Below are 17074 nucleotides of genomic sequence, written 5' to 3'. Positions count from 1 at the left end.
AACCTGCTTCATCCCCTGACTCCTTCTTATTTAAAACAAAACCAAAAACAACCCCCCCATATATGTATATTTTTCTTATTTTTATTTTTTAGTAATCTCTGCTCCCAGTGTGAGGCTCGAACTCATGACCCCGAGGTCAAGAGTCACATGCTCTGCTGGCTGAGCCAGTCAGGGGTCCCCCTCGTCCCACCACTTATATAGCAGAGAAGAGTTTATTTATTTTATTTTTTAAGATTTTATTTATTTATTTGACAGACAGAGATCCCAAGCAGGCAGAGAGAGAGAAGCAGGCTCCCTACTGAGCAGAGATCCTGATGCAGGGCTTGTCCCAGGATCCTAAGATCATGACGTGAGTGGAAGGCAGAGGCTCAACCCACTGAGTCACCCAGCCGCCCCGCAGAGAAGAGTTTAACTGTGAGTTGTGCAGTCCCCACTGCAGGGTGGAGGGCCCAGGTGGGTGGGTGGCTGTCGCAGGTTCCTGTGTGCCCTGGGGTATTTCCAAAGCCCAAGGCTGGGGTCTTTGTCTGCTTTCAGGATCCAGGAACTCATCACCGCCTCCCCCAAACCCTAACAATCTTTCCTTCCTCCAAACAAAGAACCCTTTTGATCTTTATCACTCTTTTGCAACATACATGCCAGATGTCTTGGGTAATAAAAATAAGATTATCAGCAAACACTCGAGAGCACTTACTAGGTTCTAGGTACTATTCTAAGCACTTTATCGTTATTAGTTCATTAAATCTCAGTGGTTGGTGTGAGGGGGCTCTGTCTAATATCTTTAATTACACAATGAAGTCCTCAAGGGTGGAGACTGGGGTGACACATCTTTGTATCCCCCGAATTCCTTGCACTCCAGGAATGTTTGCTGATTGACTCAGTCTGCCTGTGGGAGGTATCATCCCATCCTGGTTACTCACTTTCCCTTTCTCTTCAAATGGAACTAGGATTTCCGTTTTTATTCCCTTAGGATAATGGAAAGTGATAAAATGACATGGGGTTGTTTTGGGGTCTTTGGGATTTTCTCCTCTGACTGAAGTTGGGACACCTTGCCTATCAACAAAGACACCTGCCAGAAAGGAGCAGAGGAAGACACAGTCGGGCTTTCTAAGCAAGAGTGGAGAGAGGCACCCTCTGTGTGTGTGTTCAGGTGGTTGTCTCTGGATGGTGGGTTGTGGATGATTTTTGGTGTTCTGCATTTTCTACTATGAGCAAACACTACTTTTACACTCTCAAAAGAGGAATTAGAAATGTAAAAAGTGAAATGTTTATTGAGTATTTTGTTGAGTAGTGACTGTTGAGGTGAGTTTTTTTTTTAATTTTAATTTTTTAAAGATTTTATTTATTTATTTGACAGATAGAGAGTGATCACACACAAATAGGCAGAGAGGCAGACAGAGAGAGAGGGGGAAGCAGGCTCCCCGCTGAGCAGAGAGCATGATGTGGGGTTTGATCACAGGACTCTGAGGTCATGACCTGAGCTAAAGGCAGAGGCTTAACCCACTGAGCCACCCAGGTGCCCCTAGAGATGAGTTTTAAAGGATGAATACAGAAGCCCCAGCAGCTGGGCTGGCCTTCAGCAGGCATCCATCCTGATGGCCACTGACTTATTTTCACAGGCCAATACCTGTGCCACACCCATTAATAAATATTTGACTATCTCCCCTGCCCAGAAGTCCTGTCACTTCTTTGGCTAGGAGGAAGATTGCATTCTGGGGTCACTTTCCTTCCCCAAGCCAGCAACCCCGATCCAGTGATGGTCTACATTGCTCTCTTTGCTTCCTCTAAAGGTGGCTGCAGGAGGGGTTTCTACCACCTCTTCCCTGGATTATCTGCTTCAACCTCCCCGCCCTTACAGTAAGCAGTCTTGGGTTCCAAGCTGGTGTCCACACTCTAGAGCAGGGATCCCCAGCCTTGGCTGCATGTTTAGAAAGTGCCAAGATCTAAAAAAAAAAAAAAAAAAAGCCAAGGTCTGACTCCCATCCCATCCCACTTAAATCAGAACCTCTGGGGTGAGCCGTTGAATTTTTAGGATCTCCAGATGCCTCTAATGTAGAGTGAGGGTTGAGGACCACTGAGGCAGATGCAGAAAGTTCCCCAGTGTGGACAGAGGGACCAGCATGGATTCGCTTGCCCTGCGCTGGGAACTGTGGAGGAGGACACACAGAGGGCTGCACACAGAGCTGCCTGCCTGCTTTCTGAGGGCTTGTAGTTGATCACAAAGTTGGTGAACAAGCCAGAACCTGTGCACAGAGAGGTGGGAACACTCAGTGTGATGCCCATTGTGTCTAACCTGTGCCCGTTCTGACAGGGCTGTTAAAAATGCTGAGGAAGGAGGCATTTCTGGTGTCCTGAGGATAATCAGGGTGATCTTCCTGGAAGAAGTTCTGGAGGCAGTTTTTGTGGGGGAAGATTCCTTCACAATGGTGCACTGACACTTCTGGTCCTTTCTAAGGGTTTTCTCTCAGGCTCCTTATCTGATGAAGCAGCTTCTTTGTAACTCTGGGCCCTGTTAGGTGTGGCTGGCCACTCTTCAGTCACTGCCCCAGCTCTCCAGGACACCCCGGCAGGACCAGGCTCCGACAGATAAGAACCGTGCTTGTTAGCACAGCTGTTCTCTGCAACACCCAGTGTTGTTTTCAAACCTACGGAAATTTGGGTGCGGAAGTGTGGCTACATCCACCCAACTTCAGAGTTGGGCTTGGTTCCAAATAAAAGGAAATTTAGTCAGTTTTCCCAGACACAGGGACAAAAATAGAGTTGACAGGAACCTCAAAGGGTCTGCTGAGGTACCAGGGTTACACCTAGAAAAATCAACTGACTTTTTGGTCTAGATGCTGTCAAATGGCCAGATGAGACTTGAACTTTCAGCATCAACAATTACCTCTGGAATTTGTCAGTACAGGTTCTTCAGAGACAGTGCTCCAAAGGTGATGTCTTGCAAGAAGGCGATTTTGTTTCTTCTGCTGTTAATAGTTCTAGAGGTCCCTGGGTTTTCTGGGCTCCTTTGGCCAATAACCTGAATTCTGGGGTTTATGAGGTTCAGATATGTTATGTGTGCAGTCAAGGAGATTGTGCCTGAGGGGGAAGGAACCGAATGGCCTAACTCATGTTCAGATAAATTGATGATTTGTTATGTTCAGCTTTAACTTTGGATCTTGTCTCGGGTGTATGTGTCCTATGTATGCTCTGCTGCAGAAGGGGGCCTCCTGGGAGAACTGGTTCTGCCTGGACATCCCCAGCAGGACTATGCCAAGCCATTGTCAACCTCACTGCTCTCCTTCCTCACACTCTGGACGGCATGCTTCTTTTTCCTGCTCTTTCACAAACTCAGCTCCAAGGGCGTTATATAGCATGGCAGGGTGGGGGTCTCTAGGGCATCATGGCCCTTGCAAAGTCTCCAGTGTGAGCCAGTTTCCCAGCATCTGACACATGAAGGTCATGCTGCTGTTGAGGGGCAGAATTGAGCCTGAAAGTCAAAGTTTTGGATCCCCACCCTGTCCTTCCCCATGTAGTGAGATGACCATGTCCAGAGACTCCAGAAACCGGACATTGCATAAAGAAGGAAGTGTGTAATCAGGGTTGGAAAAGGACAACAGAATTCCCACATCTCCATACAGTTGTCATTGTGCCCATGCTCTGTGTGGCTTAGGCGGGCCAGAGGTGGTCCCTGTAGACAATATAATTATCCTCATCCTACGGGAAGGTTTCACAGAGCTCCAGGCTCTCGGTTTTGTTGATGGTAGAGAAAGGGTGTAAGATGGCAGGGCTGAACTCCTATTCCTTTAAAATTAGAAATGCGGCGTGGAAGTGACTGGGGTGAATGATTTGATCTCTTTGAACTTTATTTCCTTATTTGTAAAGTGGGAACAAGAAAGGGACCTACCCTCAGGGCGGAGGGTCAACTGAGATAATATTTACTAAGTGCCCAGAGAGTACAGTACACGGGAAGCTTACTAAGGCTGAGAAACCATTTTTCCTAAAGGGTGCTCCTTCTGAGCCAACCTTCCTTTTTCCTTTCCCTTGTCCCTCACAGGCTGTGAAGATGGGTGTGGGATGACTCTGTCTCTTTGAGACAAAGCTGTCCCCAGGCGAAGTGACTTGACCCTGAGACGTGCAGTGAGTCAACAGCTTGGGGGTCCTGGAGCCCGCCTCTCCCTGCAGACTGGACTGTCACTAGTGCACTGAGTTTCTGCCTTCTGCAGGCCAGCCTGGGGCCCTGCCTCCCATCTTGCTGCAGTCCCCCTGCAGGAAACCCCGCCCCATTGTCCCAGGCAGCCTCGGCCTGGGGAGCTCAGCTACTGCTGGGCTGACAGTTTCCTTTCGTGGCTGAGATAACTTTGGGAGATGTCTATCGGGCTCAGGGAAAGGGTGGAGGGTCTGAGTGAGCCCTTTGCTGCCCTGAGATATCTGGTGGGCGGCATATAGAGAGGAGCTCATTTAACCTCGTAGCCTTGCCCTTTGCCACTTTCTCCCTTCCTCCTCCCCCCTCCTCTTCTCCCCTCATCCTCACCCCTAACTCTCAAGGCTTTGATGAGTTTCTGGGAAGCTTGGTGGGAGGCCAGACAAGCTCATTAACTCCTTCAGTGCTGTCAGTGCTATGGGTAGGGAAGGTGGAAAAGTACCTGGGCCGGGGGAGGGGAGGGGGGTGTTGGTAGGGATGGTCCAGTGGCCCTAGTTTTGTTTTGTTTTTTTTTTTTTAATTTTTATTTTTTATTAACATCTAATGTATTATTTGTTTCAGAGGTATAGGTCTGTGATTCATCAGTCTTACACAGTTCACAACACTCACCATAGCACATACCTCCTGAATGTCCATCACCCAGCCCCCCCCCCCCATTTCAGCAACTCTTAACTTGTTACCTGAGGTTAAGAGTCTTGTTTCTCAAATTCCTCATGTAAGTGAGATCATATGATAATTGTCGTTCTCTGATTGCCTTATTTTGCTTATCATAATACCCTCTAGTTCCATCCATGTTGTTGCAAATGCCAAGATTTCAGTTTTCTGATGGCTATACAATATTCCATCATATATAGGTAAGTGGCCCTAGTTTTGGCCCAGAAAAAAGCTTTAAGAAGCTTTTTAAGTCCAGGCTCTGTCGTGGATTAGCTCAGTGAGCTTGGGAAACTTATTAAAGTTTCTTCTCCGGGCCCTGGGTTTCTCAACTGTTTTTGTTTTTGTTTTTGTTTTTTTTAAAGATTTTATTTATTTATTTGACAGACAGAGATCACAAGTAGGCAGAGAGAGAGAGAGAGAGAGAGGAGGAGGAAGCAGGCTCCCTGCCCAGCAGAGAGCCCAATGCGGAACTCGATCCCAGGACCCTGAGATCATGACCTGAGCCGAAGGCAGAGGCTTAGCCCACTGAGCCACCCAGGCGCCCCAGTTTCTCATCTGTTAAACGGGGGTGAAAATGCCATATGCGTAAGGTGACTGCAAGGAGTAAAAGATCTAACACGTGTAGGGAACCTGTCAGAGGGCCTGGCCCTGGAGACTAGTACGATGGTCATTTCTGTGCTGCCGTCTGATAGGTGGCCTTGAGATACCAGTGAGTAGGAGCTCGCCCCACCTCACCCTTTACTGGAAACGGTAGCTCTTCTGATAGTAAATCAGATGGGTCATCTTGGCATGGAAGCAAAAACACTTCATTCATTCATTCATTCATTCGCTCACTAAACACCTATTTATTGAAAGCTTACTATGTGCCAGGCACATTTCAAGCATATTGGGAAACAACAGTGAGCAAGACAATTCCTGTCGTCGGAGTGAAAGAATGTGCAGGGTGGTGGTGGTTGGGAAGATAGGAACAGATAACAGATTAGCAAAACATAAAAATATAATTTCACGTAGAGGTGGGTGCTTTGAAGAAAATGGAAATAGAATAAAAGGTTAGATGGTGATGGGCTGCATGTATGCTATTTTAAATAGGACAGGCCTTTCTAAGGATGTGATCTTGGAGCAATTTTTGAGTGGAATGAAGGGGTGAGAACGTGGCAGTGGTGTTTTCCAGCCATTGACAACAGCAGATTTGGAGTCCTTGAGGTAGAGACCCCGCTTGGGAGGTTCTAGCAAGAGCATGAAGACCAGAGAAGACGGAGGTAAAGGGAGAGAGGGTGCATGGGAGCTGTGGGCACACATGGGTCCTGGGGAGCCCTCTCTCTTGAGGCTGACCTCTTTCCCTCCACAGGTGGGCTGTTGCCTGTGTGTGTGTGGATCGGGTACCAGGGAGCCGCAGAAGACTGACGGACCATGGTGGACTGCGTATTTATTTTAATTAGGGTGATGGCAGGCAGCTGTCACTGGTCTCTTTTTATTTATTTATTTTGTCCCTGCTTTCTGATGGAACTTTCTGGTGCTATTTGCTGATGCCAGAGGTAATCCTGAGTTCTGAAAACACAGCAGGGCCCAGCTGCTCTGTTTGGGCCAACCTGGGTTTGGGATGAGCTCCCTGGTCTAAGGGAAACAGCAGGCAGCCAGGGCAGTGTCCTCCACGTGATACTGCTTTGTGTGCCAGCCTAGAGCCTGCATTAGGACCTTAGTTCAGGGTCCCCACAGTCAGTCCCCACATTGAGCCCACTGCTTAACTCACTGACGGATATTTTCTTCTGTGCTCACTCTGATCATTTCAAAGCAACAAATATTTCCCGAGACTGAGCTCTGCTTGGGATCCAAACCCAGCCGGTAGTCACGGGGTATGGTGTGCTGGCTGATAGCTGTTCTGATGGGTTTTATATATATAACTTAAAATCTCTAAAAGCCCTTCAGAACAGGATGAACAAAAGATGTACTCTGCCCTCAACGAGCGTGCCCCGTGTCAAACCACTCAACTGACTGCCAGTGGGCCTGGCTGAAGTGGTGCTTTTGACAGTTGTGTAAATCAAGCACGGAGACACAGAGTACATCAAAACATCAGCTTTGCTCTGTATTTAGCTCCCTGAGCTAAAACCACACGTTGCCTGCCCCCTCTGCCCCTTACTTACCCAGGAAAACCCATTTTCAAAACCTATACTATTTTCTTTAATTTCTTCTGGGTCTTTCCACCTCTGGAAATCTGGTATTTAGCCTGGCTTGCCAACTGTTACCCTCCAAGGACCTCTTCTTGCATAGAGCTCAGGGTCTTTTGGGGTTTTCATTCCTCAGAACCCCCACTCCTACCACTCCCTCCACCTTCCTACAGAACTTCATGTTAACAAGATTCGGCTTCTGGACCTCTCTGTGGCACTTCTGGCCTCTTCCTCCTCTTGGTATTCCTCTTCCTGGCCATTCCGGCCCTTGTTCTGTTTCAGGATCTCCTTGTAAAGTCCCGTGGTCTCATGGGACTGTCATGGCCACTATTTTGCGGATGCCGCCTCCTGCTTTCAGGCTCCAGCCTTTTTTGGGCTCCCAGTGACCTCCTGGGATCCCCTCTTCTGCTCAGTGCCTCAGCCGTGCCTTTTGAGCTCTGATGAAGTCAAGTGACTTTGTGCTCTCTCAGCCAGCTGGGCCAAGGAAAGAGCAAAGGGGACAGTGGAACATGCCCTGGGGGTTCTAGACTCCCCCAGTTGCAGGGTGGGTGGAGTGTCCCTGCGATGACCCCCCCCCCCCAGGCCAGGCAGACCTGTGCAGGGAAGGGGGTGGGTAGTGGTTAAAATTAGAGCCTGGATTCACTCTGGGTCATCCATGGAAAGTGTGGTGGCGTGGAGCAGGGTGGACCCGCGTTTCCCTGATCTCATCCAGTGTCTGTTTTCCTTTGTCTCCCCAGGGCAGGGCTATCCTAGCCGACCTTTATCATCTCCTGCTCACATGGAGAAGGCTATGGGCTGCCCCTTTTCCTGTCTTTTTTCTCAACCTGGGCCCTGGGGGCCGGTGGGGTAGGACTGGACCGTCCCCTAAGAGTGGGGACTCATCAGAAAGCCCATTGTGGCTGAGGGTGTGTACTAGGGGGTGGTTCCCAGCTTCTCTTTCAGACTCCTTGAATTGGAAGTGACTCACCCCAAACAATGATGTGATCACAGGAGCATGAGTGGGACTTATAGCCAGGCCTTTGGGTTGTGGGGTGTGGGATGCCCCGGGACCATGAGGAAAGACTCTCAGAGGGTTGACCCTGATAGACCCACCCTGTTACGCAGAGTCGAGTCTGGTGGAGGGTGGTGCATACAAAAGTGGCAGAGACAGAGGGAGAGTTGGGGAGAATGGCAAGGCCCGAACGACAGGGTCTAGCGAAAGGTGCTTGCAAAGCACCGTAGAAGTAAATTTGTGTGGTGCAGCTAGCTCTCCCTGCATGCTGATGGGAGGCAGAGGAGAGGCTCTGAGTAGGGAAGTAGCAGGCATCCACATCCAGCCACCTCCTCAGGGCACAGAGGAGGAAACCGAGACCCACCCAAGGAGGTGAGGGGTTTGGCTTGTGAGCACCCAGCCACAGAGGTACGGATGACCCTGCAGCTAAGCTCCTGGGGTCAGGGCTCTTTCCATCCCCTTTCAGACACTGCCTGATCTGGAAAGCGGAGAGGGTGGGGTTTCCTGTCTGGGGACACTGAGGCCACAGCAGGAGACAGCCGAGTAGAGACTCCTGGCCAGCCCTGGAATGTTCTTATTTCTTTCTCCTATCTTCTGTGTTGACCTATCTTGTCTTGCTTGTCCCTCTCCTGGCCCCTCTCCTATCCGTCTCTTCTCCCCCATCACCCAAACAGCTGATGCTGATTCTGCAGTATTTGACATGTTGTTCCGTCTTTCTTGCCTCCTAGCCAGTGATACTCAGATGATTTTAACACAATTACATCTTGCAGTGGATGAAACACACTGTCCCATTTAACAGATGAGAAAGCTGAGGTGCACAGAGGTTGAGCATCTTTCCCGGGGCCACATAAGTGGCAGAGCTGGGACTTGAACCTGGGCAGTCAGCCTCTGGGATCTGTAGTGTACTAGAAAGCCTTTGGTGGAAACCCATTTCCTGGAGTAGATGAAATCCAGACTCTCATCACAACACTCAAGTCCTCTGTGACCTGGCTCTGCTTTTTTTCTAGACTTGTCAGTTCTCAAGTAACTTGTGCTCTCGATGCTCTGGCCTGCTCCCAGACAGGCCTGTCATATCCGGGGCTCACCCTCCCGTGCCTGCGCTAGAGGATAGTTAGGGTCCTGCTCAGAGGTGAAAGCTCAGCTCCAGTGCCCCCTCCTTTGAGATACCTCCCTTGACTCCTGGTTGGTGTTCTCACAGAATTTAGTTTGTTAGAGCCTCACTGGCAGCCTTCCGTGTGTGATGGTGGCTCCTCAGAAAGCCTGGGGGTCCGTCCCTTGGGGCCTCCTGTTTCCTCCTCAGTGCTGCCTTCTCAGCACAGTGCTCTGTGGACTTGACTATACCAACCTTCCTTCCTTGCATCTGGACTGACAGGAAATTTGATGGTTTGAGAAGTGTTTGGGAGATCTGGGATGTTTATAGCTGCCACCTGAACGATGACCAGCTGGGGATTCACTGTTCCTATAAGTAATATCCTGTCCATGGGGGTGTGTTCCTAGCGTCAGCCTGAGCTGTTGGAAAACACCTGATTTGGTGTGTTCCAACCTAGAACACCTCCCTCAAAACCTCTGTAATGTACTGACTCAGGAGGCACAATGACTCAGGCACTGCCGGCCGGAGAACTCAGGGGTGGACGGGGGTGCACTTACGCATGGTTGCATACACACAGGGCAAGGCAGAAGTGTCGGTGGACAGACCTCCTTTTCGGCTAAAACCTCATTTCCTGTGGCTGATGGATTCCGGGGAGGCTCCAGGACCCTCTGTTCCCAGGTCCTGCCCAGGGGCTGGGAGCCAGCTGCCCCAGGAGGAGACACTCAGGCCAGCTAGCTTGGCACTCTCGCCATCCTCCTCCACAGAGGGGGAATGGCAAGAGCCCATGTGGGAGAAGAGGAGGAGGAATGTTCCAGGCCTGCTCAGTTATTAAAGGCATCTCAAGGTAATGAGGCCCAGGGACGAACAAAGACACAGAAAAGCAGCAAAATTAAAAAACACCACCTTCTGCGCTTTGACCTTTGGGCCCCGGCAGAGGCATTTGGCAGATGTTCAGCTGTCTGGAAGACGGAATTTCTGGCTTCATCAGGCTGGAGGGTGTCCCTGAGGATATAGCAAATGCCACCCTGGCTTAGGTCTGTGGTCTGCTTACCTGGGGGCTGTGTCTGATAAGGCAGCACCCTGAATTTGTGCGTGATCCTTCTCTCTGATGCCACCCTTAGGCTCGGGGAATTATTGTCCAAATTTCATTTTGCTTGTCATAGTCCACTATGGATAGGCCGGCTGTAATCTTATCCTAAACTTCTGCCAATTTATATGCCTACCTAGAACTGTCTCCTCAGAGTATTGATTACTCAAGGGATGTTTGCTTTGTTGTTCTTACTTCTTACTAAGCTTTCTGCTGGTGCCCCGGAATCTGGAGAGCCGGCTCGAGCCATATCATGGATCACAGCTATCCTTGTTTGGACAGATTAAATTAAGAAAGCATGTAAATGTATATATTTGATTAAGCTGCATTGCATCTGTGCTTTATTTTATTTAAGAGATTTATTTATGTACTTTATTCGTCAGAGAAAGAGAGAGAGAGAGCGAGCTCACCAGCAAGGAGGGCTGCTCGAGGGAGAAGCAAGCTCCCTGCTCGAGGGAGCCCGATGCAGGACTCCGTCCCAGGACCCTGGGGTCATGACCTGAGCCAAAGGCAGATGTTCAGCCAACCAAACCACCCAGGCGTCCTTGCATTTGTCCTTTAAATTAGACTTTACATGTGATGTCCAGCCACTTTCCTTCATCCTTGGGAGAGGGTTCTGTGATGGAGTTGGGAAAGTAATTTTTTTAGGTATTAAGTATTTCAGAAGAGATGAATTATGCTGAGTTATGAGTCCCTGGCAGACACACAAAATCACAGCCGTTTTCTGTTGTTGGCACACCTGCACACGCAGTGGTTTCTGTGGGGGGGCATGCCCCCAAACATGATGTCTGTGAGCCATCAGCCTTGCTCCTGCCTCCATCCCTGAACGACCATCACTTTTTCCTCCCACTACCCAACATTTAGTAAAGGGACAGGACACCAACCCAGGCCCTGGCAGACCAAGGAAATCTCTAAGGAAAAAAAGCTCTGACCTCCCCTTTGCCAAAGTGATTATAGATGACAACGTGCCTGGGGATCAGGCCGGATGTTCTTGAGAAGTGGTAAAGGTCAGCTTTTAACTGTTTTCTTGGCTGTCCTGGGGCTTAAGATTGATGGCAGTTTCCGCTGGAAGCGGTGCTTTGAGGACCTCAGTGTTCTGCTGGAAGCCTCTGGTTGAGCCTTTTCACAGAGAGAGTTTAGGGTGGGTTTGGGTTGGCGTCCTCTCCTGTAAGTCAGGAGCTTGACCAAAAGGAGGAAATAAACACTGTACAGTTTGATCTTGGCCTCTGTCTGGACTAATGTGACCTTGAACTACTGGAAGCGGGATAGGGATCCGCGAGGAGCACGTGAACAGTGGGTCTCCCTGGCCCAGAGTCGGCAGTGGTCTTACAGGCCTAGGGCTTGGGGTTCGGACCTGCAGGAGGTAAAAGCTCAGGCTTTTACCTGAGGCTGCGGGGAGGCCGAGGAGCAGGCTGTGGGCGGGCGGCTGGACGGCAGCGGGGAGAGCAGATTGCTGAGGGGAAGAGCGGCTGTGGCTCTGGAAGCCCAGCTCCGCGGTGACACACAGGCACCTCTCTCTCTTTGCAGCCTGAGAGGTGGCTTCTGGAAAGGTCACGTCCAACAAAGGGCAGACCCTGGTGGCGAAAGACCTTGCTCCTATATGAACTCAGAGACTGGAAGACCGTTTGATAGGAGGTGGGGGCCAAATCGGGGGGTGGGGGGCGTCAGAAGGAGGAGTGGAACCTATGGGTGGGGGCTGGTGGGAGGGGCCCGAGGACCTGAGGGAAGAGGTGGGGGAGAAAACCGGAGGCAACTCTTGGAGATATTGAACATAAGGTGGGAGGGGGAGCTGCGCTCAGCCTGCCACGGGGCCCGCGGGGGCCATGCCTTTCTGGTCCTGGAGGATTAGGACCTTGCGTGGCAGAGCATTTTGGAGCTGGGAGGAGAACACTTATCACCTCCTCAGTTTAGAGTTGGGGAAACGGAGACCCAGAGAGAGGAGTGACTACCTCCTCTTTTTTTTTTTTTTTGTTTTAAAGGTATTTATTTACTTACTTGAGAGAGAGAGAGAGAGAGCAAGCAAAACAGAGAGAGCATGCGTAGGGGAGAGGGGCAGAGGGAGAGGGAGAAGCGGACTCTCCAGTGAACAGGGAGCCTGACTCGGGTCTTGATCCCACGACCCCGGGACTGTGACTAAGCCAAAGGCAGAGCCATCCATGTGGTCCATTCTTTTTTTTCTTTTAAAAATATTTTATTTATTTATTTGATAGACAGATCACAAGTAGGCAGAGAGGCAGGCAGAGAGAGAAGCAGGCTCCCCGCCAAGCAGAGAGCCTGATGCGGGGCTCGATCCCAGGACCCTGAGATTATGACCTGAGCTGAAGGCAGAGGCTTAAACCACTGAGCCACCCAGGTGCCCCCTTCCATTCTTTTTTTAAAAAGACTTCATTTATTTATGTGAGAGAGAGCATGAACAGGGGAGAGGGGCAAAGGGAGAGGAGGAAACAGACTCCTTGCTGCTGAGCAGGGAGCCTGATGCAGAACTTGATCTCAGGGCCCTGGGATAACGACCTGCACTGAAGAAGGCAGACACTTAACTGATTGAGCCACCCAGAGGCCCTGAAGAATGACTTTAAAAAAATTTTTTTTTTTTTAAGGGGCACTTGCATGGCTCAGTGGGTTAAGCCTCTTCCTTTGGCTCAGGTCCTGATCTCAGGGTCCTGGGATCAAGCCCTGCATCGGGTTCTCTGCTCATCAGGGGCCCTGCTTTCCCCTCTCTCGCTGCCTGCTGCTCTGCCTCTCTCTCTCTTTCTCTCTGTCAAATAAATAAATAAACAAAAACCTTAAAAACATCTTTTTAAAAAAATTTTTCAGAGTTTTTTGTTTATTTGAGATAGAGCACATGCATGCACAAGAGAACACGGGTGAGGTGTGGGGGCAGAGGGAGAGGGAGAAGTGCAGGGAGCCTGATGTGGGCCTTGATTCCAGGACCCAGGGATTATGACCTGGGCTGAAGGCAGACACTTAAGGAACTGAGCCACCCAGGTGCCCTGAGAGGTGACCTTCTTAAGCCTAGGACCCACAGTTGCTGATCCTTGGGCTACTGCTCTTTTTATGAAACCATTTGCTCTTGGCGGGGCTAGTCCACAACAGCATCTCCTCATTAGCAGGCCACAGCCCCATCTGTGCCAGGACTCAGGTACCCCAAGCAAGGACAAGATCATTGTCTCTGGAAAGCTGCCATTAGAATGAGCAACGAACATGTGGCCACTTGGAGGGAAGGGGTGGCAGGTCACTCCTCTCTCCTAGAACAGAAGACTCCTGATAATTTAGTGTTTTAAAAAGTTAAAGGAATGGATGTCTAAGGATAGAATTTCAGGCATTGGCCAGTATGTGAGAAAGTTCTTTCTCTGATAGCTTCGAGCGTCTGCCTGATCCTGGGCTTCTGCATTGGTAGTGACACAGACCCTGATGCTGATGGGATGTATCCTGTCCATTCAAGCTTCACACTTGACATGGCCACATCTGTGCAGGCTGGGGATCAGAGTGACTTGGTCACATCTTAGAAGACAGAACAGGACACAGAACAAACATGCCGCAGAGGCCTGGGAATCCTGCTGAGGGGCATGACCCCTGAGGGGCAGTCTGGGCTTGGAGAGAACAGCAGAGGGTTTGGGGTGAGCCTCAGATGAACCTGCTGACTGTGATTTCCTTGCCATGGGCCCTGTGGCCTGCTCAGCATAAGCACTTACAGGAGACCAGACAGATCCACACTCCCCCAGAGCCGCCCTTATCACCCAGAGCAACACCAGAGCTGCTGAGAGCAGGTACCTGGAACCGAGGCCCCAGGTCACATTCTTTTCATAAGTGGAATAACACAATGGCCTTTTTAACTTTCTTATTAATTGACTGTGTTGTAGAAAAAGCAGTCCATCTTCTACCCACGCTCCCCACCCCCCACCCCCTTAGGGCCCTGTTTATGGTGCTGCTGAGGCTGGGCTCTTGGTTGGGCTGATAGGAAGGGCAAAGCCCCACACCCCTTGCAAGCTCTCATGTGGGGGCTGAGGCTGGAGCTGCCTAGTATCCAGCACTCTGCTGTTTAGAGAAACTTCAAGCAGACTTATGGGATCCCCTGGTTCCTGGTACAACTTGGGGAGTGATGTCAAATAGTCTTGGTAAAGAGCCGTGGAATTCCAGTGGCCCCTTCCCCCCAGCCTCGCTTAGACGTTTACTAGCCAGGTGATGTGCTTTTTCTCGAAAGGAGAAGAATTGCCCCCCTGGAAAGGGGGCAGCATGGCCCTAGTATTCCACAGCAAGATGTTGGGGCTGTCTTGGCGGGTAGAGCCCCGAGTGTCTGTGTAAGTTAGGGGAAGAAGACCATAAATTCAAATACATCTGCACGGCCAGCACTGGGTCTTGGCATTGGGCAGATGGGTCCCTCTGGATCAGCAATGGCATTTGGAAGAAGCAGCTTCAGCTTCAGGTTACCTTTCTGGTCCTAAAGGTGCAGGACATTGGATGCTGTGGGGGTGGAAGATGAGGGGGGAAGATGGTGGGAATAGAGTGTGGGTGCTGGTTACGAACGCCAGCTCTGCCTGCGTGGAATCCTGTGTGACCTCCGCCTTCCAGGGTCCAGTGACAGCCCTTTCCCTTAGCTCTTCAGTCCTAGGTTGTGACAGGTGCCCCGTTACCAGGGCTGGGCATAGCTCTGTCTCTTCTCGTTCCTTTCTAACCTGCCCGCACTTTTGTAAATAGGCCCTTTATTTAAAAACTCGCTTACGCTGGGGCACCTGGGTGACTCCATTGTTAAGCATCTGCCTTCTGCTCAGGTCGTGATCCCAGGATCCTGGGATAGAGTTCCGCTGTGGGCTCCCTGCTCATCAGGAAGCCTGCTGCTCCCTCTTCCATTCCCCTTGCTTGTCTTCCCTCTCTTGTGTCTCTTTCCGTTAAATAAATAAATAAAATCTTAAAACAAACAAACAAACAAAAAAACCCAGACGTGGTGCCTGGGTGGCTCAATTGTTAAGTGTCTGCCTTCGGCTCAGGTCATGATCCCGGGGTCCTGGCGTGAAACCCCAAGTCAAGCCTCCCTGCTCAGCAGGAAGCCTGCTTCTCCCTCTCCCACTCCCTCTGCTCGCCGTCTCTCTCTCTCTGTCAAATAAATAAATAAAATCTTAAAAAACGAACGAACAAACAAAAACCTTTCCTACAGTCATCCTCATGTGAGAGTGCGTTTGTGCCCTGGTGGGATCCTGACTGAGGCAAAGAGCAGCCAGCAGATAAAAATGACCAGTGAAGCACAACTACATACCCAAAGGCGTGAGTGCTACAGGAGTTTGGGGCAATGAGAGTTCAAGTGGCCTGGGACAGGCAGGGAGGACTTCACAGAGGTCACGGGAGCTGAGACCTTGAAGGGTGGTGGGAACTGAGATGGCTCTGTGCGGCTCCTAGCATGGTGCACAAAGAATTGGACAGGACCAAACGGGGGTGCTTGATGATGCTTGGAATTCAGCAGTAGTTGCTAACCCCTTCCCAGCCTGGGTCCCGGTGGGCCACTGGGGTTGTTCAGGTGAAGGCAGCACCTGTGCTGGGAGGTTCCCCCCAGGGATGCCCTGTGCCCTTCTCACAGGCTGTTAGGTAGTACAGGTGCAAGGGCACACATCTCAGCTCCCTGGTAGGTTCTGGGTCACTCATCCTTGCATATCCCCTCCCACCAGTGCCTTGAACTATGCCTAGTATAGAGAAAGGTCCAAATAAATATTGACTGAGGAAGTTAATGCATGAACGAATGAATCTAATTCCGCCAGTGTTTGAATATCTATAGTGTTCCATGCTGAGAGGGGCTGGGGGCATAGAGCCGGGACCAAAGCAGTGAGGGTCCAGAGGGGATAAGTGGCCATCTGGGTACAGGGCTGGGAGGGTCAGAGAAAGCATGTCAGTGGAGATGGGATTTGAATTGCGTCTTGACTTTGCAAAGTGGGAAAAGGGTGGAAAGGCATGCTAGGCAGAGGTGCAGCATGAGAAAAATGCTGAAAACGTGCATGGCTTTAAGGGAATGATACCGTGGGCTTGCTGAAGAGTAGGATGCTTTTGTAGACTGGTGAGAGCCAACACGGAAAGGTGGGTGAGGTCACATTAGGAAGGGCTTGAAGACTTAGGCAACTCATGAAAGAATTTGGGGTAAGGGAATATCACCAGATCTGTTTTGGAGAGTTACCTCTGGTAGTAGGTGGGGGGCTTGGAGGTTTAGGGCCATTTGTGGCCCTAACTGTCGTGTAATTTGTGGCCTCTGTGGTGACCTGGGAAAGAGATGACAAAACCTGAGTGAGGGTCATGGTGGTGGGAATGGTGAGGACAGGAGAGATGTGAGGTATGTTGAAAGTAGGACTGATTGCATCTCATGACCTCTTATGGGAAGTGAGCACAGGCGAAGTCAGAGATGACGCATGCCTGGCTGCTAACTGATGTGCCTTTTAAGGTAGGTAGGGAACCCAGGAGAGGAGCCCATCTGGGGAAGGAAGTAATTACTTTCACATCAGTCAGACTAGGCTGAAGGTACTTGCAGGATGTTCTTTGACCAGGAACTAAGTTAAGGATGGGGCTGTGGTTCTGAGCTCATCAGCAGAGGGGCTGAGAGGTACAACCCAGGAGAATGTAGAGTGAGGACCAGAGGGCCAAAGATGGAGCCTTGAATCCCCTAATGTTTGAGGAACAGCCATTGTAGAAACCAGAGAATGAAGATGGTGGGAGAGCCGGGGGTCAGAGTGAGGAGAGCCCTGGATGGGGTCACTGAGTCTTGGAGAAAAGCAAATGATGAGTCCAGAGTCTCAGTGCACAGGGAGCTTGCTTAGCATCCCCCACTGAAACTGGGTCATTTCTCTGTAAAACTGGGCCATTTCTACGTAAAACCATCATGGTGGTCAAGGAAATCATTGCTTCTCCCCCATGGAGTTCGGACATTGTGGGC

At 50.4% G+C, this 17074-nt stretch overlaps 1 long non-coding RNA gene across 2 annotated transcripts in view; it reads left to right on the top strand.

Moving 5' to 3' along the window:
• Nucleotides 1-334: 334 nt before the first annotated feature.
• The window catches only part of LOC116569460, a 79926-nt gene continuing 63186 nt past the window's right edge, over nt 335-17074 (top strand). The window contains exon 1 of one of the 2 annotated variants that reach the window (XR_004277034.1): nt 335-414. This is a non-coding gene — a long non-coding RNA (uncharacterized LOC116569460). Of the gene's footprint in view, nt 415-2788; nt 2928-17074 lie in introns of those variants that run through there. The other variant, XR_004277035.1, reaches the window with a different exon arrangement.

Source organism: Mustela erminea, chromosome 11 (genome assembly GCF_009829155.1).
Source record: "Mustela erminea isolate mMusErm1 chromosome 11, mMusErm1.Pri, whole genome shotgun sequence".
Taxonomy (NCBI): Eukaryota; Metazoa; Chordata; class Mammalia; order Carnivora; family Mustelidae; genus Mustela; species Mustela erminea.
Note: the sequence above shows the minus strand (reverse complement) of the source record. Positions and strands in the feature narration are given on the sequence as shown.